The following is a 26,178-nucleotide window of genomic DNA, read 5'->3' on the forward strand; positions in this document are numbered from 1 at the left end:
ATGTGCGCCTATTGCAGTTATCGCATAGTCAGTCCCAAGAGCTTCCTTCTTTATCAGACGCAACACTGCAACGAATCCCTCCTAAAGCACACTTCCCTCACAATGTTGGAAGCGTTTTTAACACTGAAAGAAAGTGCGGATCACCACTGGTCGTGAGCATGCAATATGAGTTTGGGATGCCTAAGCGCCATAGCCTGCACTTTACTCAGAGTACCTAAGATGCCCATAGTCCGTCCGTGTTCTATCATCATTCCTCAAAGGAGGAGACACTGTTATGAATGAGAACACACTTTAACTAGGATCCCTGAAAAGATACCTTCCTAAGAATAACCCGTCAGGGTCCTGTACAATACTCTCTATGATTGCTACACGGACAGGTCTTACAGTTTCCAACTTAGCACAGACTCATTCCTGTCCTGGGAAAATACTGTAGCACAGTTCCCTCGTACATCTGAAGGGTTTTTGAGACGAGTTATACACAATGGAACATCACAGGTGTTGACCTTCCAGTATGTGTCATAGAGGCCTATGTTCCATACCCGGTCCTTCACTCTCAGGGCAAAATGTTCCCTCTGTCCATAGTTGTTCTTTCTCTATTCCTCCGCTGATAAGACACTGTGAGAAGTGCGATTCAGCCTGAAAGAGTTTCCCTTAAACAGAACTTGCTATAGTCCAACGGATAGACGTATGATACTAGAGCCCTATGTACGCCTATTGCAGTTACCGCAGAGTCAGTCCCAAGAGCTTCCTTTTCTAACAGACGCAACACAGCAACGAATCCCTCCTAAAGCACACTTCCATCACAATGCTGGAAGCGTTTTTTACTCAGAAAGAAAGTGCGGATCACCACTGGTCTTGATTATCTAATATGTGTTTGGGATGCCTAAGCGCCATAGCCTGCACTTTACTCACAGTACCTAATGTGCCCAAAGTCCGTCCGCATTCTATCATCATTCCTCAGAGTAGGAGACACTGTTAAGAATGAGAACACACTTTAACGAGGATCCCTGAAAAGATACCTTCCTAAGAATAACCCGTCAGGGTCCTGTACGATACTCTCTCTGATTGCTGCACAGACAGGTCCTACAGTTTCCAACTTAGCACAGACTCATTATTGTCGTGGGAAAGTACTGTAGCACAGTTCCCTCGTACATTTGAAGGGTTTTGACACGAGTTAGACACAATGGAACATCACAGGTGTTGACCTTCCAGTATGTGTCATAGAAGCCTATGTTCCATACCCGGTCCTTCACTCTCAGGGCACAACGTTCCCTCTGTCCATAGTTGTTCTTTCTCTATTCCTCCGCTGATAAGACACTGTGAGAAGTGCGATTCAGCCTGAAAGAGTTTCCCTTAAACAGAGCTTGCTATAGTCCAACGGATAGACGTCTGATACTAGAGCCCTATGTGCGCCTACTGCAGTTACCGCAGAGTCAGTCCCAAGAGCTTCCTTCTTTAACAGACGCAACACTGCAACGAATCCCTCCTAAAGCACACTTCCCTCACAATGTTGAAAGCGTTGTTTACAGAGAAAGAACGTGGGGATCACCACTGGTCTTGATCATCGAATATGTGTTTGGGATGCCTAAGCGCCATAGCCTGCACTTTACTCACAGTATATAATGTGCCCATGGTCCGTCCACATTCTATCATCATTCCTCAAAGAAGGAGATACTATTATCAATGAGAACACATTTTAAGTAGGATCCCTGAAAAGATACCTTCCTAAGAATAACCTGAAAGGGTCCTGTACGAATCTCTCTATGATTGCTACTCAGACAGGCCCTCCAGTCTCCAACTTAGCACAGACTCATTCCTGAAGTGAGAACGTACAGTAGCACAGTTCCCTCCTGCATTTTAAGTGTTTTGAGACGAGTTAGACACAGTGGAACATCACAGCTGTTGACTTTCCAGTATGTGTCTTAGAGGCCTATGTTCCATACCCTTTCCTTCACTCGAAGGGCACAACGTTCCCTCTCTCCGTAGTTGTTCTTTCTCCATTCCGCCATTAAAAAGACACTGGGAGAAGTGCGATTCCGCCTGAAGGAGTTTCCCTTAAACAGAACTTGCTATAGTCCAAGGGATAGACGTCTGTTACTAGAGCCCTATGTGCGCCTATTGCAGTTACCGCAGAGTCAGTCCCAAGCGCTTCCTTCTTTAACAGACGCAACACTGCAACGAATCCCTCCTAAAGCACACTTCCCTCACAATGTTGGAAGCGTTTTTAACACTGAAAGAAAGTGCGGATCACCACTGGTCGTGAGCATCCAATATGAGTTTGGGATGCCTAAGCGCCATAGCCTGCACTTTACTCACAGTACCTAAGGTGCCCATAGTCCGTCCGTGTTCTATCATCATTCCTGAAAGGAGGAGACTCTGTGATGAATGAGAACGCACTTTAAGTAGGATCCCTGAAAAGATACCTTCCTAAGAATCACTTGTCATGGTCCTGTATGTGATAGTTTATGATTGCTACACAGACAGGTCCTAATGTTTCCTACAGAGCACAGACTCAAACCTGTCGTGAGAATGTACAGTAGCAAAGTTCCCTCGTACATTTGAAGTGTTTGAGACGAGCTAGACACAGTGGAACATCACAGGTGTTGACCTTCCAGTATGTGTCATAGAGGCCTATGTGCCCTAAGCTGTCATTCACTCTCAGGGCACAACGTTCCCTCCCCTTAGTTGTTCTATATCCTTTCCCCCTCTGAAAAGACACTGTGAGAAGTGCGATTCCGTTTGATGGAGTTTCCCTTAAACAGAACTTGCTATAGTCCAACGGATAGACGTCTGATACTAGAGCCCTATGTTCGCCTATTGCAGTTATCGCATAGTCAGTCCCAAGAGCTTCCTTCTTTATCAGACGCAACACTGCAACGAATCCCTCCTAAAGCACACTTCCCTCACAATGTTGGAAGCGTTTTTAACACTGAAAGAAAGTGCGGATCACCACTGGTCGTGAGCATGCAATATGAGTTTGGGATGCCTAAGCGCCATAGCCTGCACTTTACTCAGAGTACCTAAGATGCCCATAGTCCGTCCGTGTTCTATCATCATTCCTCAAAGGAGGAGACACTGTTATGAATGAGAACACACTTTAACTAGGATCCCTGAAAAGATACCTTCCTAAGAATAACCCGTCAGGGTCCTGTACAATACTCTCTATGATTGCTACACGGACAGGTCTTACAGTTTCCAACTTAGCACAGACTCATTCCTGTCCTGGGAAAATACTGTAGCACAGTTCCCTCGTACATCTGAAGGGTTTTTGAGACGAGTTATACACAATGGAACATCACAGGTGTTGACCTTCCAGTATGTGTCATAGAGGCCTATGTTCCATACCCGGTCCTTCACTCTCAGGGCAAAACGTTCCCTCTGTCCATAGTTGTTCTTTCTCTATTCCTCCGCTGATAAGACACTGTGAGAAGTGCGATTCAGCCTGAAAGAGTTTCCCTTAAACAGAACTTGCTATAGTCCAACGGATAGACGTATGATACTAGAGCCCTATGTACGCCTATTGCAGTTACCGCAGAGTCAGTCCCAAGAGCTTCCTTTTCTAACAGACGCAACACAGCAACGAATCCCTCCTAAAGCACACTTCCATCACAATGCTGGAAGCGTTTTTTACTCAGAAAGAAAGTGCGGATCACCACTGGTCTTGATTATCTAATATGTGTTTGGGATGCCTAAGCGCCATAGCCTGCACTTTACTCACAGTACCTAATGTGCCCAAAGTCCGTCCGCATTCTATCATCATTCCTCAGAGTAGGAGACACTGTTAAGAATGAGAACACACTTTAACGAGGATCCCTGAAAAGATACCTTCCTAAGAATAACCCGTCAGGGTCCTGTACGATACTCTCTCTGATTGCTGCACAGACAGGTCCTACAGTTTCCAACTTAGCACAGACTCATTATTGTCGTGGGAAAGTACTGTAGCACAGTTCCCTCGTACATTTGAAGGGTTTTGACACGAGTTAGACACAATGGAACATCACAGGTGTTGACCTTCCAGTATGTGTCATAGAAGCCTATGTTCCATACCCGGTCCTTCACTCTCAGGGCACAACGTTCCCTCTGTCCATAGTTGTTCTTTCTCTATTCCTCCGCTGATAAGACACTGTGAGAAGTGCGATTCAGCCTGAAAGAGTTTCCCTTAAACAGAGCTTGCTATAGTCCAACGGATAGACGTCTGATACTAGAGCCCTATGTGCGCCTACTGCAGTTACCACAGAGTCAGTCCCAAGAGCTTCCTTCTTTAACAGACGCAACACTGCAACGAATCCCTCCTAAAGCACACTTCCCTCACAATGTTGAAAGCGTTGTTTACAGAGAAAGAACGTGGGGATCACCACTGGTCTTGATCATCGAATATGTGTTTGGGATGCCTAAGCGCCATAGCCTGCACTTTACTCACAGTATATAATGTGCCCATGGTGCGTCCACATTCTATCATCATTCCTCAAAGAAGGAGATACTATTATCAATGAGAACACATTTTAAGTAGGATCCCTGAAAAGATACCTTCCTAAGAATAACCTGAAAGGGTCCTGTACGAATCTCTCTATGATTGCTACTCAGACAGGCCCTCCAGTTTCCAACTTAGCACAGACTCATTCCTGAAGTGAGAACGTACAGTAGCACAGTTCCCTCCTGCATTTTAAGTGTTTTGAGACGAGTTAGACACAGTGGAACATCACAGCTGTTGACTTTCCAGTATGTGTCTTAGAGGCCTATGTTCCATACCCTTTCCTTCACTCGAAGGGCACAACGTTCCCTCTCTCCGTAGTTGTTCTTTCTCCATTCCGCCATTAAAAAGACACTGGGAGAATTGCGATTCCGCCTGAAGGAGTTTCCCTTAAACAGAACTTGCTATAGTCCAAGGGATAGACGTCTGTTACTAGAGCCCTATGTGCGCCTATTGCAGTTACCGCAGAGTCAGACCCAAGCGCTTCCTTCTTTAACAGATGCAACACTGCAACGAATCCCTCCTAAAGCACACTTCCCTCACAATGTTGGAAGCGTTTTTAACACTGAAAGAAAGTGCGGATCACCACTGGTCGTGAGCATCCAATATGAGTTTGGGATGCCTAAGCGCCATAGCCTGCACTTTACTCACAGTACCTAAGGTGCCCATAGTCCGTCCGTGTTCTATCATCATTCCTGAAAGGAGGAGACTCTGTGATGAATGAGAACGCACTTTAAGTAGGATCCCTGAAAAGATACCTTCCTAAGAATCACTTGTCATGGTCCTGTATGTGATAGTTTATGATTGCTACACAGACAGGTCCTAATGTTTCCTACAGAGCACAGACTCAAACCTGTCGTGAGAATGTACAGTAGCAAAGTTCCCTCGTACATTTGAAGTGTTTGAGACGAGCTAGACACAGTGGAACATCACAGGTGTTGACCTTCCAGTATGTGTCATAGAGGCCTATGTGCCCTAAGCTGTCATTCACTCTCAGGGCACAACGTTCCCTCCCCTTAGTTGTTCTATATCCTTTCCCCCTCTGAAAAGACACTGTGAGAAGTGCGATTCCGTTTGATGGAGTTTCCCTTAAACAGAACTTGCTATAGTCCAACGGATAGACGTCTGATACTAGAGCCCTATGTGCGCCTATTGCAGTTATCGCATAGTCAGTCCCAAGAGCTTCCTTCTTTATCAGACGCAACACTGCAACGAATCCCTCCTAAAGCACACTTCCCTCACAATGTTGGAAGCGTTTTTAACACTGAAAGAAAGTGCGGATCACCACTGGTCGTGAGCATGCAATATGAGTTTGGGATGCCTAAGCGCCATAGCCTGCACTTTACTCAGAGTACCTAAGATGCCCATAGTCCGTCCGTGTTCTATCATCATTCCTCAAAGGAGGAGACACTGTTATGAATGAGAACACACTTTAACTAGGATCCCTGAAAAGATACCTTCCTAAGAATAACCCGTCAGGGTCCTGTACAATACTCTCTATGATTGCTACACGGACAGGTCTTACAGTTTCCAACTTAGGACAGACTCATTCCTGTCCTGGGAAAATACTGTAGCACAGTTCCCTCGTACATCTGAAGGGTTTTTGAGACGAGTTATACACAATGGAACATCACAGGTGTTGACCTTCCAGTATGTGTCATAGAGGCCTATGTTCCATACCCGGTCCTTCACTCTCAGGGCAAAACGTTCCCTCTGTCCATAGTTGTTCTTTCTCTATTCCTCCGCTGATAAGACACTGTGAGAAGTGCGATTCAGCCTGAAAGAGTTTCCCTTAAACAGAACTTGCTATAGTCCAACGGATAGACGTATGATACTAGAGCCCTATGTACGCCTATTGCAGTTACCGCAGAGTCAGTCCCAAGAGCTTCCTTTTCTAACAGACGCAACACAGCAACGAATCCCTCCTAAAGCACACTTCCATCACAATGCTGGAAGCGTTTTTTACTCAGAAAGAAAGTGCGGATCACCACTGGTCTTGATTATCTAATATGTGTTTGGGATGCCTAAGCGCCATAGCCTGCACTTTACTCACAGTACCTAATGTGCCCAAAGTCCGTCCGCATTCTATCATCATTCCTCAGAGTAGGAGACACTGTTAAGAATGAGAACACACTTTAACGAGGATCCCTGAAAAGATACCTTCCTAAGAATAACCCGTCAGGGTCCTGTACGATACTCTCTCTGATTGCTGCACAGACAGGTCCTACAGTTTCCAACTTAGCACAGACTCATTATTGTCGTGGGAAAGTACTGTAGCACAGTTCCCTCGTACATTTGAAGGGTTTTGACACGAGTTAGACACAATGGAACATCACAGGTGTTGACCTTCCAGTATGTGTCATAGAAGCCTATGTTCCATACCCGGTCCTTCACTCTCAGGGCACAACGTTCCCTCTGTCCATAGTTGTTCTTTCTCTATTCCTCCGCTGATAAGACACTGTGAGAAGTGCGATTCAGCCTGAAAGAGTTTCCCTTAAACAGAGCTTGCTATAGTCCAACGGATAGACGTCTGATACTAGAGCCCTATGTGCGCCTACTGCAGTTACCGCAGAGTCAGTCCCAAGAGCTTCCTTCTTTAACAGACGCAACACTGCAACGAATCCCTCCTAAAGCACACTTCCCTCACAATGTTGAAAGTGTTGTTTACAGAGAAAGAACGTGGGGATCACCACTGGTCTTGATCATCGAATATGTGTTTGGTATGCCTAAGCGCCATAGCCTGCACTTTACTCACAGTATATAATGTGCCCATGGTCCGTCCACATTCTATCATCATTCCTCAAAGAAGGAGATACTATTATCAATGAGAACACATTTTAAGTAGGATCCCTGAAAAGATACCTTCCTAAGAATAACCTGAAAGGGTCCTGTACGAATCTCTCTATGATTGCTACTCAAACAGGCCCTCCAGTTTCCAACTTAGCACAGACTCATTCCTGAAGTGAGAACGTACAGTAGCACAGTTCCCTCCTGCATTTTAAGTGTTTTGAGACGAGTTAGACACAGTGGAACATCACAGCTGTTGACTTTCCAGTATGTGTCTTAGAGGCCTATGTTCCATACCCTTTCCTTCACTCGAAGGGCACAACGTTCCCTCTCTCCGTAGTTGTTCTTTCTCCATTCCTCCATTAAAAAGACACTGGGAGAAGTGCGTTTCCGCCTGAAGGAGTTTCCCTTAAACAGAACTTGCTATAGTCCAAGGGATCGACGTCTGTGACTAGAGCCCTATGTGCGCCTATTGCAGTTACCGCAGAGTCAGTCCCAAGCGCTTCCTTCTTTAACAGACGCAACACTGCAACGAATCCCTCCTAAAGCACACTTCCCTCACAATGTTGGAAGCGTTTTTAACACTGAAAGAAAGTGCGGATCACCACTGGTCGTGAGCATCCAATATGAGTTTGGGATGCCTAAGCGCCATAGCCTGCACTTTACTCACAGTACCTAGGGTGCCCATAGTCCGTCCGTGTTCTGTCATCATTCCTGAAAGGAGGAGACTCTGTGATGAATGAGAACGCACTTTAAGTAGGATCCCTGAAAAGATACCTTCCTAAGAATCACTTGTCATGGTCCTGTATGTGATAGTTTATGATTGCTACACAGAGAGGTCCTAATGTTTCCTACAGAGCACAGACTCAAACCTGTCGTGAGAATGTACAGTAGTAAATTTCCCTCGTACATTTGAAGTGTTTGAGACGAGCTAGACACAGTGGAACATCACAGGTGTTGACCTTCCAGTATGTGTCATAGAGGCCTATGTGCCCTAAGCTGTCATTCACTCTCAGGGCACAACGTTCCCTCCCCTTAGTTGTTCTATATCCTTTCCCCCTCTGAAAAGACACTGTGAGAAGTGCGATTCCGTTTGATGGAGTTTCCCTTAAACAGAACTTGCTATAGTCCAACGGATAGACGTCTGATACTAGAGCCCTATGTGCGCCTATTGCAGTTATCGCATAGTCAGTCCCAAGAGCTTCCTTCTTTATCAGACGCAACACTGCAACGAATCCCTCCTAAAGCACACTTCCCTCACAATGTTGGAAGCGTTTTTAACACTGAAAGAAAGTGCGGATCACCACTGGTCGTGAGCATCCAATATGAGTTTGGGATGACTAAGCGCCATAGCCTGCACTTTACTCAGAGTACCTAAGATGCCCATAGTCCGTCCGTGTTCTATCATCATTCCTCAAAGGAGGAGACACTGTTATGAATGAGAACACATTTTAACTAGGATCCCTGAAAAGATACCTTCCTAAGAATAACCCGTCAGGGTCCTGTACAATACTCTCTATGATTGCTACACGGACAGGTCTTACAGTTTCCAAATTAGCACAGACTCATTCCTGTCCTGGGAAAATACTGTAGCACAGTTCCCTCGTACATCTGAAGGGTTTTGAGACGAGTTATAAACAATGGAACATCACAGGTGTTGACCTTCCAGTATGTGTCATAGAGGCCTATGTTCCATACCCGGTCCTTCACTCTCAGGGCACAACGTTCCCTCTGTCCATAGTTGTTCTTTCTCTATTCCTCCGCTGATAAGACACTGTGAGAAGTGCGATTCAGCCTGAAAGAGTTTCCCTTAAACAGAACTTGCTATAGTCCAACGGATAGACGTATGATACTAGAGCCCTATGTACGCCTATTGCAGTTACCGCAGAGTCAGTCCCAAGAGCTTCCTTTTCTAACAGACGCAACACAGCAATGAATCCCTCCTAAAGCACACTTCCATCACAATGCTGGAAGCGTTTTTTACTCAGAAAGAAAGTGCGGATCACCACTGGTCTTGATTATCTAATATGTGTTTGGGATGCCTAAGCGCCATAGCCTGCACTTTACTCACAGTACCTAATGTGCCCAAAGTCCGTCCGCATTCTATCATAATTCCTCAGAGTAGGAGACACTGTTAAGAATGAGAACACACTTTAACTAGGATCCCTGAAAAGATACCTTCCTAAGAATAACCCGTCAGGGTCCTGTACGATACTCTCTCTGATTGCTGCACAGACAGGTCCTACAGTTTCCAACTTAGCACAGACTCATTATTGTCGTGGGAAAGTACTGTAGCACAGTTCCCTCGTACATTTGAAGGGTTTTGACACGAGTTAGACACAATGGAACATCACAGGTGTTGACCTTCCAGTATGTGTCATAGAAGCCTATGTTCCATACCCGGTCCTTCACTCTCAGGGCACAACGTTCCCTCTGTCCATAGTTGTTCTTTCTCTATTCCTCCGCTGATAAGACACTGTGAGAAGTGCAATTCAGCCTGAAAGAGTTTCCCTTAAACAGAGCTTGCTATAGTCCAACGGATAGACGTCTGATACTAGAGCCCTATGTGCGCCTACTGCAGTTACCGCAGAGTCAGTCCCAAGAGCTTCCTTCTTTAACAGACGCAACACTGCAACGAATCCCTCCTAAAGCACACTTCCCTCACAATGTTGAAAGCGTTGTTTACAGAGAAAGAACGTGGGGATCACCACTGGTCTTGATCATCGAATATGTGTTTGGGATGCCTAAGCGCCATAGCCTGCACTTTACTCACAGTATATAATGTGCCCATGGTCCGTCCACATTCTATCATCATTCCTCAAAGAAGGAGATACTATTATCAATGAGAACACATTTTAAGTAGGATCCCTGAAAAGATACCTTCCTAAGAATAACCTGAAAGGGTCCTGTACGAATCTCTCTATGATTGCTACTCAGACAGGCCCTCCAGTTTCCAACTTAGCACAGACTCATTCCTGAAGTGAGAACGTACAGTAGCACAGTTCCCTCCTGCATTTTAAGTGTTTTGAGACGAGTTAGACACAGTGGAACATCACAGCTGTTGACTTTCCAGTATGTGTCTTAGAGGCCTATGTTCCATACCCTTTCCTTCACTCGAAGGGCACAACGTTCCCTCTCTCCGTAGTTGTTCTTTCTCCATTCCTCCATTAAAAAGACACTGGGAGAAGTGCGATTCCGCCTGAAGGAGTTTCCCTTAAACAGAACTTGCTATAGTCCAAGGGATAGACGTCTGTGACTAGAGCCCTATGTGCGCCTATTGCAGTTACCGCAGAGTCAGTCCCAAGCGCTTCCTTCATTAACAGACGCAACACTGCAACGAATCCCTCCTAAAGCACACTTCCCTCACAATGTTGGAAGCGTTTTTAACACTGAAAGAAAGTGCGGATCACCACTGGTCGTGAGCATCCAATATGAGTTTGGGATGCCTAAGCGCCATAGCCTGCACTTTACTCACAGTACCTAAGGTGCCCATAGTCCGTCCGTGTTCTATCATCATTCCTGAAAGGAGGAGACTCTGTGATGAATGAGAACGCACTTTAAGTAGGATCCCTGAAAAGATACCTTCCTAAGAATCACTTGTCATGGTCCTGTATGTGATAGTTTATGATTGCTACACAGACAGGTCCTAATGTTTCCTACAGAGCACAGACTCAAACCTGTCGTGAGAATGTACAGTAGCAAAGTTCCCTCGTACATTTGAAGTGTTTGAGACGAGCTAGACACAGTGGAACATCACAGGTGTTGACCTTCCAGTATGTGTCATAGAGGCCTATGTGCCCTAAGCTGTCATTCACTCTCAGGGCACAACGTTCCCTCCCCTTAGTTGTTCTATATCCTTTCCCCCTCTGAAAAGACACTGTGAGAAGTGCGATTCCGTTTGATGGAGTTTCCCTTAAACAGAACTTGCTATAGTCCAACGGATAGACGTCTGATACTAGAGCCCTATGTGCGCCTATTGCAGTTATCGCATAGTCAGTCCCAAGAGCTTCCTTCTTTATCAGACGCAACACTGCAACGAATCCCTCCTAAAGCACACTTCCCTCACAATGTTGGAAGCGTTTTTAACACTGAAAGAAAGTGCGGATCACCACTGGTCGTGAGCATGCAATATGAGTTTGGGATGACTAAGCGCCATAGCCTGCACTTTACTCAGAGTACCTAAGATGCCCATAGTCCGTCCGTGTTCTATCATCATTCCTCAAAGGAGGAGACACTGTTATGAATGAGAACACACTTTAACTAGGATCCCTGAAAAGATACCTTCCTAAGAATAACCCGTCAGGGTCCTGTACAATACTCTCTATGATTGCTACACGGACAGGTCTTACAGTTTCCAACTTAGCACAGACTCATTCCTGTCCTGGGAAAATACTGTAGCACAGTTCCCTCGTACATCTGAAGGGTTTTTGAGACGAGTTATACACAATGGAACATCACAGGTGTTGACCTTCCAGTATGTGTCATAGAGGCCTATGTTCCATACCCGGTCCTTCACTCTCAGGGCAAAACGTTCCCTCTGTCCATAGTTGTTCTTTCTCTATTCCTCCGCTGATAAGACACTGTGAGAAGTGCGATTCAGCCTGAAAGAGTTTCCCTTAAACAGAACTTGCTATAGTCGAACGGATAGACGTATGATACTAGAGCCCTATGTACGCCTATTGCAGTTACCACAGAGTCAGTCCCAAGAGCTTCCTTTTCTAACAGACGCAACACAGCAACGAATCCCTCCTAAAGCACACTTCCATCACAATGCTGGAAGCGTTTTTTACTCAGAAAGAAAGTGCGGATCACCACTGGTCTTGATTATCTAATATGTGTTTGGGATGCCTAAGCGCCATAGCCTGCACTTTACTCACAGTACCTAATGTGCCCAAAGTCCGTCCGCATTCTATCATCATTCCTCAGAGTAGGAGACACTGTTAAGAATGAGAACACACTTTAACGAGGATCCCTGAAAAGATACCTTCCTAAGAATAACCCGTCAGGGTCCTGTACGATACTCTCTCTGATTGCTGCACAGACAGGTCCTACAGTTTCCAACTTAGCACAGACTCATTATTGTCGTGGGAAAGTACTGTAGCACAGTTCCCTCGTACATTTGAAGGGTTTTGACACGAGTTAGACACAATGGAACATCACAGGTGTTGACCTTCCAGTATGTGTCATAGAAGCCTATGTTCCATACCCGGTCCTTCACTCTCAGGGCACAACGTTCCCTCTGTCCATAGTTGTTCTTTCTCTATTCCTCCGCTGATAAGACACTGTGAGAAGTGCGATTCAGCCTGAAAGAGTTTCCCTTAAACAGAGCTTGCTATAGTCCAACGGATAGACGTCTGATACTAGAGCCCTATGTGCGCCTACTGCAGTTACCGCAGAGTCAGTCCCAAGAGCTTCCTTCTTTAACAGACGCAACACTGCAACGAATCCCTCCTAAAGCACACTTCCCTCACAATGTTGAAAGCGTTGTTTACAGAGAAAGAACGTGGGGATCACCACTGGTCTTGATCATCGAATATGTGTTTGGGATGCCTAAGCGCCATAGCCTGCACTTTACTCACAGTATATAATGTGCCCATGGTCCGTCCACATTCTATCATCATTCCTCAAAGAAGGAGATACTATTATCAATGAGAACACATTTTAAGTAGGATCCCTGAAAAGATACCTTCCTAAGAATAACCTGAAAGGGTCCTGTACGAATCTCTCTATGATTGCTACTCAGACAGGCCCTCCAGTTTCCAACTTAGCACAGACTCATTCCTGAAGTGAGAACGTACAGTAGCACAGTTCCCTCCTGCATTTTAAGTGTTTTGAGACGAGTTAGACACAGTGGAACATCACAGCTGTTGACTTTCCAGTATGTGTCTTAGAGGCCTATGTTCCATACCCTTTCCTTCACTCGAAGGGCACAACGTTCCCTCTCTCCGTAGTTGTTCTTTCTCCATTCCGCCATTAAAAAGACACTGGGAGAAGTGCGATTCCGCCTGAAGGAGTTTCCCTTAAACAGAACTTGCTATAGTCCAAGGGATAGACGTCTGTTACTAGAGCCCTATGTGCGCCTATTGCAGTTACCGCAGAGTCAGACCCAAGCGCTTCCTTCTTTAACAGATGCAACACTGCAACGAATCCCTCCTAAAGCACACTTCCCTCACAATGTTGGAAGCGTTTTTAACACTGAAAGAAAGTGCGGATCACCACTGGTCGTGAGCATCCAATATGAGTTTGGGATGCCTAAGCGCCATAGCCTGCACTTTACTCACAGTACCTAAGGTGCCCATAGTCCGTCCGTGTTCTATCATCATTCCTGAAAGGAGGAGACTCTGTGATGAATGAGAACGCACTTTAAGTAGGATCCCTGAAAAGATACCTTCCTAAGAATCACTTGTCATGGTCCTGTATGTGATAGTTTATGATTGCTACACAGACAGGTCCTAATGTTTCCTACAGAGCACAGACTCAAACCTGTCGTGAGAATGTACAGTAGCAAAGTTCCCTCGTACATTTGAAGTGTTTGAGACGAGCTAGACACAGTGGAACATCACAGGTGTTGACCTTCCAGTATGTGTCATAGAGGCCTATGTGCCCTAAGCTGTCATTCACTCTCAGGGCACAACGTTCCCTCCCCTTAGTTGTTCTATATCCTTTCCCCCTCTGAAAAGACACTGTGAGAAGTGCGATTCCGTTTGATGGAGTTTCCCTTAAACAGAACTTGCTATAGTCCAACGGATAGACGTCTGATACTAGAGCCCTATGTGCGCCTATTGCAGTTATCGCATAGTCAGTCCCAAGAGCTTCCTTCTTTATCAGACGCAACACTGCAACGAATCCCTCCTAAAGCACACTTCCCTCACAATGTTGGAAGCGTTTTTAACACTGAAAGAAAGTGCGGATCACCACTGGTCGTGAGCATGCAATATGAGTTTGGGATGCCTAAGCGCCATAGCCTGCACTTTACTCAGAGTACCTAAGATGCCCATAGTCCGTCCGTGTTCTATCATCATTCCTCAAAGGAGGAGACACTGTTATGAATGAGAACACACTTTAACTAGGATCCCTGAAAAGATACCTAACTAAGAATAACCCGTCAGGGTCCTGTACAATACTCTCTATGATTGCTACACGGACAGATCTTACAGTTTCCAACTTAGCACAGACTCATTCCTGTCCTGGGAAAATACTGTAGTACAGTTCCCTCGTACATCTGAAGGGTTTTTGAGACGAGTTATACACAATGGAACATCACAGGTGTTGACCTTCCAGTATGTGTCATAGAGGCCTATGTTCCATACCCGGTCCTTCACTCTCAGGGCAAAACGTTCCCTCTGTCCATAGTTGTTCTTTCTCTATTCCTCCGCTGATAAGACACTGTGAGAAGTGCGATTCAGCCTGAAAGAGTTTCCCTTAAACAGAACTTGCTATAGTCCAACGGATAGACGTATGATACTAGAGCCCTATGTACGCCTATTGCAGTTACCGCAGAGTCAGTCCCAAGAGCTTCCTTTTCTAACAGACGCAACACAGCAACGAATCCCTCCTAAAGCACACTTCCATCACAATGCTGGAAGCGTTTTTTACTCAGAAAGAAAGTGCGGATCACCACTGGTCTTGATTATCTAATATGTGTTTGGGATGCCTAAGCGCCATAGCCTGCACTTTAACCACAGTACCTAATGTGCCCAAAGTCCGTCCGCATTCTATCATCATTCCTCAGAGTAGGAGACACTGTTATGAATGAGAACACACTTTAACTAGGATCCCTGAAAAGATACCTTACTAAGAATAACCCGTCAGGGTCCTGTACGATACTCTCTCTGATTGCTGCACAGACAGGTCCTACAGTTTCCAACTTAGCACAGACTCATTATTGTCGTGGGAAAGTACTGTAGCACAGTTCCCTCGTACATTTGAAGGGTTTTGACACGAGTTAGACACAATGGAACATCACAGGTGTTGACCTTCCAGTATGTGTCATAGAAGCCTATGTTCCATACCCGGTCCTTCACTCTCAGGGCACAACGTTCCCTCTGTCCATAGTTGTTCTTTCTCTATTCCTCCGCTGATAAGACACTGTGAGAAGTGCGATTCAGCCTGAAAGAGTTTCCCTTAAACAGAGCTTGCTATAGTCCAACGGATAGACGTCTGATACTAGAGCCCTATGTGCGCCTACTGCAGTTACCGCAGAGTCAGTCCCAAGAGCTTCCTTCTTTAACAGACGCAACACTGCAACGAATCCCTCCTAAAGCACACTTCCCTCACAATGTTGAAAGCGTTGTTTACAGAGAAAGAACGTGGGGATCACCACTGGTCTTGATCATCGAATATGTGTTTGGGATGCCTAAGCGCCATAGCCTGCACTTTACTCACAGTATATAATGTGCCCATGGTGCGTCCACATTCTATCATCATTCCTCAAAGAAGGAGATACTATTATCAATGAGAACACATTTTAAGTAGGATCCCTGAAAAGATACCTTCCTAAGAATAACCTGAAAGTGTCCTGTACGAATCTCTCTATGATTGCTACTCAGACAGGCCCTCCAGTTTCCAACTTAGCACAGACTCATTCCTGAAGTGAGAACGTACAGTAGCACAGTTCCCTCCTGCATTTTAAGTGTTTTGAGACGAGTTAGACACAGTGGAACATCACAGCTGTTGACTTTCCAGTATGTGTCTTAGAGGCCTATGTTCCATACCCTTTCCTTCACTCGAAGGGCACAACGTTCCCTCTCTCCGTAGTTGTTCTTTCTCCATTCCTCCATTAAAAAGACACTGGGAGAAGTGCGATTCCGCCTGAAGGAGTTTCCCTTAAACAGAACTTGCTATAGTCCAAGGGATAGACGTCTGTTACTAGAGCCCTATGTGCGCCTATTGCAGTTACCGCAGAGTCAGTCCCAAGCGCTTCCTTCTTTAACAGACGCAACACTGCAACGAATCCCTCCTAAAGCACACTTCCCTCACAATGTTGGAAGCGTTTTTAACACTGAAAGAAAGTGCGGATCACCACTGGTCGTGAGCATCCAATATGAGTTTGGGATGCCTAAGCGCCATAGCCTGCACTTTACTCACAGTACCTAAGGTGCCCATAGTCCGTCCGTGTTCTATCATCATTCCTGAAAGGAGGAGACTCTGTGATGAATGAGAACGCACTTTAAGTAGGATCCCTGAAAAGATACCTTCCTAAGAATCACTTGTCATGGTCCTGTATGTGATAGTTTATGATTGCTACACAGACAGGTCCTAATGTTTCCTACAGAGCACAGACTCAAACCTGTATTGAGAATGTACAGTAGCAAAGTTCCCTCGTACATTTGAAGTGTTTGAGACGAGCTAGACACAGTGGAACATCACAGGTGTTGACCTTCCAGTATGTGTCATAGAGGCCTATGTGCCCTAAGCTGTCATTCACTCTCAGGGCACAACGTTCCCTCCCCTTAGTTGTTCTATATCCTTTCCCCCTCTGAAAAGACACTGTGAGAAGTGCGATTCCGTTTGATGGAGTTTCCCTTAAACAGAACTTGCTATAGTCCAACGGATAGACGTCTGATACTAGAGCCCTATGTGCGCCTATTGCAGTTATCGCATAGTCAGTCCCAAGAGCTTCCTTCTTTATCAGACGCAACACTGCAACGATTTCCTCCTAAAGCACACTTCCCTCACAATGTTGGAAGCGTTTTTAACACTGAAAGAAAGTGCGGATCACCACTGGTCGTGAGCATGCAATATGAGTTTGGGATGCCTAAGCGCCATAGCCTGCACTTTACTCAGAGTACCTAAGATGCCCATAGTCCGTCCGTGTTCTATCATCATTCCTCAAAGGAGGAGAAACTGTTATGAATGAGAACACACTTTAACTAGGATCCCTGAAAAGATACCTAACTAAGAATAACCCGTCAGGGTCCTGTACAATACTCTCTATGATTGCTACACGGACAGGTCTTACAGTTTCCAACTTAGCACAGACTCATTCCTGTCCTGGGAAAATACTGTAGCACAGTTCCCTCGTACATCTGAAGGGTTTTGAGACGAGTTATACACAATGGAACATCACAGGTGTTGACCTTCCAGTATGTGTCATAGAGGCCTATGTTCCATACCCGGTCCTTCACTCTCAGGGCAAAACGTTCCCTCTGTCCATAGTTGTTCTTTCTCTATTCCTCCGCTGATAAGACACTGTGAGAAGTGCGATTCAGCCTGAAAGAGTTTCCCTTAAACAGAACTTGCTATAGTCCAACGGATAGACGTAAGATACTAGAGCCCTATGTACGCCTATTGCAGTTACCGCAGAGTCAGTCCCAAGAGCTTCCTTTTCTAACAGACGCAACACAGCAACGAATCCCTCCTAAAGCACACTTCCATCACAATGCTGGAAGCGTTTTTTACTCAGAAAGAAAGTGCGGATCACCACTGGTCTTGATTATCTAATATGTGTTTGGGATGCCTAAGCGCCATAGCCTGCACTTTACTCACAGTACCTAATGTGCCCAAAGTCCGTCCGCATTCTATCATCATTCCTCAGAGTAGGAGACACTGTTAAGAATGAGAACACACTTTAACGAGGATCCCTGAAAAGATACCTTCCTAAGAATAACCCGTCAGGGTCCTGTACGATACTCTCTCTGATTGCTGCACAGACAGGTCCTACAGTTTCCAACTTAGCACAGACTCATTATTGTCGTGGGAAAGTACTGTAGCACAGTTCCCTCGTACATTTGAAGGGTTTTGACACGAGTTAGACACAATGGAACATCACAGGTGTTGACCTTCCAGTATGTGTCATAGAAGCCTATGTTCCATACCCGGTCCTTCACTCTCAGGGCACAACGTTCCCTCTGTCCATAGTTGTTCTTTCTCTATTCCTCCGCTGATAAGACACTGTGAGAAGTGCGATTCAGCCTGAAAGAGTTTCCCTTAAACAGAGCTTGCTATAGTCCAACGGATAGACGTCTGATACTAGAGCCCTATGTGCGCCTACTGCAGTTACCGCAGAGTCAGTCCCAAGAGCTTCCTTCTTTAACAGACGCAACACTGCAACGAATCCCTCCTAAAGCACACTTCCCTCACAATGTTGAAAGCGTTGTTTACAGAGAAAGAACGTGGGGATCACCACTGGTCTTGATTATCGAATATGTGTTTGGGATGCCTAAGCGCCATAGCCTGCACTTTACTCACAGTATATAATGTGCCCATGGTGCGTCCACATTCTATCATCATTCCTCAAAGAAGGAGATACTATTATCAATGAGAACACATTTTAAGTAGGATCCCTGAAAAGATACCTTCCTAAGAATAACCTGAAAGGGTCCTGTACGAATCTCTCTATGATTGCTACTCAGACAGGCCCTCCAGTTTCCAACTTAGCACAGACTCATTCCTGAAGTGAGAACGTACAGTAGCACAGTTCCCTCCTGCATTTTAAGTGTTTTGAGACGAGTTAGACACAGTGGAACATCACAGCTGTTGACTTTCCAGTATGTGTCTTAGAGGCCTATGTTCCATACCCTTTCCTTCACTCGAAGGGCACAACGTTCCCTCTCTCCGTAGTTGTTCTTTCTCCATTCCTCCATTAAAAAGACACTGGGAGAAGTGCGATTCCGCCTGAAGGAGTTTCCCTTAAACAGAACTTGCTATAGTCCAAGGGATCGACGTCTGTGACTAGAGCCCTATGTGCGCCTATTGCAGTTACCGCAGAGTCAGTCCCAAGCGCTTCCTTCTTTAACAGACGCAACACTGCAACGAATCCCTCCTAAAGCACACTTCCCTCACAATGTTGGAAGCGTTTTTAACACTGAAAGAAAGTGCGGATCACCACTGGTCGTGAGCATCCAATATGAGTTTGGGATGCCTAAGCGCCATAGCCTGCACTTTACTCACAGTACCTAAGGTGCCCATAGTCCGTCCGTGTTCTGTCATCATTCCTGAAAGGAGGAGACTCTGTGATGAATGAGAACGCACTTTAAGTAGGATCCCTGAAAAGATACCTTCCTAAGAATCACTTGTCATGGTCCTGTATGTGATAGTTTATGATTGCTACACAGAGAGGTCCTAATGTTTCCTACAGAGCACAGACTCAAACCTGTCGTGAGAATGTACAGTAGTAAAGTTCCCTCGTACATTTGAAGTGTTTGAGACGAGCTAGACACAGTGGAACATCACAGGTGTTGACCTTCCAGTATGTGTCATAGAGGCCTATGTGCCCTAAGCTGTCATTCACTCTCAGGGCACAACGTTCCCTCCCCTTAGTTGTTCTATATCCTTTCCCCCTCTGAAAAGACACTGTGAGAAGTGCGATTCCGTTTGATGGAGTTTCCCTTAAACAGAACTTGCTATAGTCCAACGGATAGACGTCTGATACTAGAGCCCTATGTGCGCCTATTGCAGTTATCGCATAGTCAGTCCCAAGAGCTTCCTTCTTTATCAGACGCAACACTGCAACGAATCCCTCCTAAAGCACACTTCCCTCACAATGTTGGAAGCGTTTTTAACACTGAAAGAAAGTGCGGATCACCACTGGTCGTGAGCATCCAATATGAGTTTGGGATGACTAAGCGCCATAGCCTGCACTTTACTCAGAGTACCTAAGATGCCCATAGTCCGTCCGTGTTCTATCATCATTCCTCAAAGGAGGAGACACTGTTATGAATGAGAACACACTTTAACTAGGATCCCTGAAAAGATACCTTCCTAAGAATAACCCGTCAGGGTCCTGTACAATACTCTCTATGATTGCTACACGGACAGGTCTTACAGTTTCCAAATTAGCACAGACTCATTCCTGTCCTGGGAAAATACTGTAGCACAGTTCCCTCGTACATCTGAAGGGTTTTGAGACGAGTTATACACAATGGAACATCATAGGTGTTGACCTTCCAGTATGTGTCATAGAGGCCTATGTTCCGTACCCGGTCCTTCACTCTCAGGGCAAAACGTTCCCTCTGTCCATAGTTGTTCTTTCTCTATTCCTCCGCTGATAAGACACTGTGAGAAGTGCGATTCAGCCTGAAAGAGTTTCCCTTAAACAGAACTTGCTATAGTCCAACGGATAGACGTATGATACTAGAGCCCTATGTACGCCTATTGCAGTTACCGCAGAGTCAGTCCCAAGAGCTTCCTTTTCTAACAGACGCAACACAGCAACGAATCCCTCCTAAAGCACACTTCCATCACAATGCTGGAAGCGTTTTTTACTCAGAAAGAAAGTGCGGATCACCACTGGTCTTGATTATCTAATATGTGTTTGGGATGCCTAAGCGCCATAGCCTGCACTTTACTCACAGTACCTAATGTGCCCAAAGTCCGTCCGCATTCTATCATCATTCCTCAGAGTAGGAGACACTGTTAAGAATGAGAACACACTTTAAATAGGATCCCTGAAAAGATACCTTCCTAAGAATAACCCGTCAGGGTCCTGTACGATACTCTCTCTGATTGCTGCACAGACAGGTCCTACAGTTTCCAACTTAGCACAGACTCATTATTGTCGTGGGAAAGTACTGTAGCACAGTTCCCTCGTACATTTGAAGGGTTTTGACACGAGTTAGACACAATGGAACATCACAGGTGTTGACCTTCCAGTATGTGTCATAGAAGCCTATGTTCCATACCCGGTCCTTCACTCTCAGGGCACAACGTTCCCTCTGTCCATAGTTGTTCTTTCTCTATTCCTCCGCTGATAAGACACTGTGAGAAGTGCAATTCAGCCTGAAAGAGTTTCCCTTAAACAGAGCTTGCTATAGTCCAACGGATAGACGTCTGATACTAGAGCCCTATGTGCGCCTACTGCAGTTACCGCAGAGTCAGTCCCAAGAGCTTCCTTCTTTAACAGACGCAACACTGCAACGAATCCCTCCTAAAGCACACTTCCCTCACAATGTTGAAAGCGTTGTTTACAGAGAAAGAACGTGGGGATCACCACTGGTCTTGATCATCGAATATGTGTTTGGGATGCCTAAGCGCCATAGCCTGCACTTTACTCACAGTATATAATGTGCCCATGGTCCGTCCACATTCTATCATCATTCCTCAAAGAAGGAGATACTATTATCAATGAGAACACATTTTAAGTAGGATCCCTGAAAAGATACCTTCCTAAGAATAACCTGAAAGGGTCCTGTACGAATCTCTCTATGATTGCTACTCAGACAGGCCCTCCAGTTTCCAACTTAGCACAGACTCATTCCTGAAGTGAGAACGTACAGTAGCACAGTTCCCTCCTGCATTTTAAGTGTTTTGAGACGAGTTAGACACAGTGGAACATCACAGCTGTTGACTTTCCAGTATGTGTCTTAGAGGCCTATGTTCCATACCCTTTCCTTCACTCGAAGGGCACAACGTTCCCTCTCTCCGTAGTTGTTCTTTCTCCATTCCTCCATTAAAAAGACACTGGGAGAAGTGCGATTCCGCCTGAAGGAGTTTCCCTTAAACAGAACTTGCTATAGTCCAAGGGATAGACGTCTGTTACTAGAGCCCTATGTGCGCCTATTGCAGTTACCGCAGAGTCAGTCCCAAGCGCTTCCTTCTTTAACAGACGCAACACTGCAACGAATCCCTCCTAAAGCACACTTCCCTCACAATGTTGGAAGCGTTTTTAACACTGAAAGAAAGTGCGGATCACCACTGGTCGTGAGCATCCAATATGAGTTTGGGATGCCTAAGCGCCATAGCCTGCACTTTACTCACAGTACCTAAGGTGCCCATAGTCCGTCCGTGTTCTATCATCATTCCTGAAAGGAGGAGACTCTGTGATGAATGAGAACGCACTTTAAGTAGGATCCCTGAAAAGATACCTTCCTAAGAATCACTTGTCATGGTCCTGTATGTGATAGTTTATGATTGCTACACAGACAGGTCCTAATGTTTCCTACAGAGCACAGACTCAAACCTGTCGTGAGAATGTACAGTAGTAAAGTTCCCTCGTACATTTGAAGTGTTTGAGACGAGCTAGACACAGTGGAACATCACAGGTGTTGACCTTCCAGTATGTGTCATAGAGGCCTATGTGCCCTAAGCTGTCATTCACTCTCAGGGCACAACGTTCCCTCCCCTTAGTTGTTCTATATCCTTTCCCCCTCTGAAAAGACACTGTGAGAAGTGCGATTCCGTTTGATGGAGTTTCCCTTAAACAGAACTTGCTATAGTCCAACGGATAGACGTCTGATACTAGAGCCCTATGTGCGCCTATTGCAGTTATCGCATAGTCAGTCCCAAGAGCTTCCTTCTTTATCAGACGCAACACTGCAACGAATCCCTCCTAAAGCACACTTCCCTCACAATGTTGGAAGCGTTTTTAACACTGAAAGAAAGTGCGGATCACCACTGGTCGTGAGCATCCAATATGAGTTTGGGATGACTAAGCGCCATAGCCTGCACTTTACTCAGAGTACCTAAGATGCCCATAGTCCGTCCGTGTTCTATCATCATTCCTCAAAGGAGGAGACACTGTTATGAATGAGAACACACTTTAACTAGGATCCCTGAAAAGATACCTTCCTAAGAATAACCCGTCAGGGTCCTGTACAATACTCTCTATGATTGCTACACGGACAGGTCTTACAGTTTCCAACTTAGCACAGACTCATTCCTGTCCTGGGAAAATACTGTAGCACAGTTCCCTCGTACATCTGAAGGGTTTTGAGACGAGTTATACACAATGGAACATCACAGGTGTTGACCTTCCAGTATGTGTCATAGAGGCCTATGTTCCATACCCGGTCCTTCACTCTCAGGGCAAAACGTTCCCTCTGTCCATAGTTGTTCTTTCTCTATTCCTCCGCTGATAAGACACTGTGAGAAGTGCGATTCAGCCTGAAAGAGTTTCCCTTAAACAGAACTTGCTATAGTCCAACGGATAGACGTATGATACTAGAGCCCTATGTACGCCTATTGCAGTTACCGCAGAGTCAGTCCCAAGAGCTTCCTTTTCTAACAGACGCAACACAGCAACGAATCCCTCCTAAAGCACACTTCCATCACAATGCTGGAAGCGTTTTTTACTCAGAAAGAAAGTGCGGATCACCACTGGTCTTGATTATCTAATATGTGTTTGGGATGCCTAAGCGCCATAGCCTGCACTTTACTCACAGTACCTAATGTGCCCAAAGTCCGTCCGCATTCTATCATCATTCCTCAGAGTAGGAGACACTGTTAAGAATGAGAACACACTTTAACGAGGATCCCTGAAAAGATACCTTCCTAAGAATAACCCGTCAGGGTCCTGTACGATACTCTCTCTGATTGCTGCACAGACAGGTCCTACAGTTTCCAACTTAGCACAGACTCATTATTGTCGTGGGAAAGTACTGTAGCACAGTTCCCTCGTACATTTGAAGGGTTTTGACACGAGTTAGACACAATGGAACATCACAGGTGTTGACCTTCCAGTATGTGTCATAGAAGCCTATGTTCCATACCCGGTCCTTCACTCTCAGGGCACAACGTTCCCTCTGTCCATAGTTGTTCTTTCTCTATTCCTCCGCTGATAAGACACTGTGAGAAGTGCGATTCAGCCTGAAAGAGTTTCCCTTAAACAGAGCTTGCTATAGTCCAACGGATAGACGTCTGATACTAGAGCCCTATGTGCGCCTACTGCAGTTACCGCAGAGTCAGTCCCAAGAGCTTCCTTCTTTAACAGACGCAACACTGCAACGAATCCCTCCTAAAGCACACTTCCCTCACAATGTTGAAAGCGTTGTTTACAGAGAAAGAACGTGGGGATCACCACTGGTCTTGATCATCGAATATGTGTTTGGGATGCCTAAGCGCCATAGCCTGCACTTTACTCACAGTATATAATGTGCCCATGGTGCGTCCACATTCTATCATCATTCCTCAAAGAAGGAGATACTATTATCAATGAGAACACATTTTAAGTAGGATCCCTGAAAAGATACCTTCCTAAGAATAACCTGAAAGTGTCCTGTACGAATCTCTCTATGATTGCTACTCAGACAGGCCCTCCAGTTTCCAACTTAGCACAGACTCATTCCTGAAGTGAGAACGTACAGTAGCACAGTTCCCTCCTGCATTTTAAGTGTTTTGAGACGAGTTAGACACAGTGGAACATCACAGCTGTTGACTTTCCAGTATGTGTCTTAGAGGCCTATGTTCCATACCCTTTCCTTCACTCGAAGGGCACAACGTTCCCTCTCTCCGTAGTTGTTCTTTCTCCATTCCGCCATTAAAAAGACACTGGGAGAAGTGCGATTCCGCCTGAAGGAGTTTCCCTTAAACAGAACTTGCTATAGTCCAAGGGATAGACGTCTGTTACTAGAGCCCTATGTGCGCCTATTGCAGTTATCGCATAGTCAGTCCCAAGAGCTTCCTTCTTTAACAGACGCAACACTGCAACGAATCCCTCCTAAAGCACACTTCCCTCACAATGTTGGAAGCGTTTTTAACACTGAAAGAAAGTGCGGATCACCACTGGTCGTGAGCATCCAATATGAGTTTGGGATGCCTAAGCGCCATAGCCTGCACTTTACTCACAGTACCTAAGGTGCCCATAGTCCGTCCGTGTTCTATCATCATTCCTGAAAGGAGGAGACTCTGTGATGAATGAGAACGCACTTTAAGTAGGATCCCTGAAAAGATACCTTCCTAAGAATCACTTGTCATGGTCCTGTATGTGATAGTTTATGATTGCTACACAGACAGGTCCTAATGTTTCCTACAGAGCACAGACTCAAACCTGTCGTGAGAATGTACAGTAGCAAAGTTCCCTCGTACATTTGAAGTGTTTGAGACGAGCTAGACACAGTGGAACATCACAGGTGTTGACCTTCCAGTATGTGTCATAGAGGCCTATGTGCCCTAAGCTGTCATTCACTCTCAGGGCACAACGTTCCCTCCCCTTAGTTGTTCTATATCCTTTCCCCCTCTGAAAAGACACTGTGAGAAGTGCGATTCCGTTTGATGGAGTTTCCCTTAAACAGAACTTGCTATAGTCCAACGGATAGACGTCTGATACTAGAGCCCTATGTGCGCCTATTGCAGTTATCGCATAGTCAGTCCCAAGAGCTTCCTTCTTTATCAGACGCAACACTGCAACGATTTCCTCCTAAAGCACACTTCCCTCACAATGTTGGAAGCGTTTTTAACACTGAAAGAAAGTGCGGATCACCACTGGTCGTGAGCATGCAATATGAGTTTGGGATGCCTAAGCGCCATAGCCTGCACTTTACTCAGAGTACCTAAGATGCCCATAGTCCGTCCGTGTTCTATCATCATTCCTCAAAGGAGGAGAAACTGTTATGAATGAGAACACACTTTAACTAGGATCCCTGAAAAGATACCTAACTAAGAATAACCCGTCAGGGTCCTGTACAATACTCTCTATGATTGCTACACGGACAGGTCTTACAGTTTCCAACTTAGCACAGACTCATTCCTGTCCTGGGAAAATACTGTAGCACAGTTCCCTCGTACATCTGAAGGGTTTTGAGACGAGTTATACACAATGGAACATCACAGGTGTTGACCTTCCAGTATGTGTCATAGAGGCCTATGTTCCATACCCGGTCCTTCACTCTCAGGGCAAAACGTTCCCTCTGTCCATAGTTGTTCTTTCTCTATTCCTCCGCTGATAAGACACTGTGAGAAGTGCGATTCAGCCTGAAAGAGTTTCCCTTAAACAGAACTTGCTATAGTCCAACGGATAGACGTAAGATACTAGAGCCCTATGTACGCCTATTGCAGTTACCGCAGAGTCAGTCCCAAGAGCTTCCTTTTCTAACAGACGCAACACAGCAACGAATCCCTCCTAAAGCACACTTCCATCACAATGCTGGAAGCGTTTTTTACTCAGAAAGAAAGTGCGGATCACCACTGGTCTTGATTATCTAATATGTGTTTGGGATGCCTAAGCGCCATAGCCTGCACTTTACTCACAGTACCTAATGTGCCCA

The sequence above is a fragment of the Neovison vison genome, chromosome 10 (assembly GCF_020171115.1).
Source record: "Neovison vison isolate M4711 chromosome 10, ASM_NN_V1, whole genome shotgun sequence".
NCBI classification, from domain to species: Eukaryota; Metazoa; Chordata; class Mammalia; order Carnivora; family Mustelidae; genus Neogale; species Neogale vison.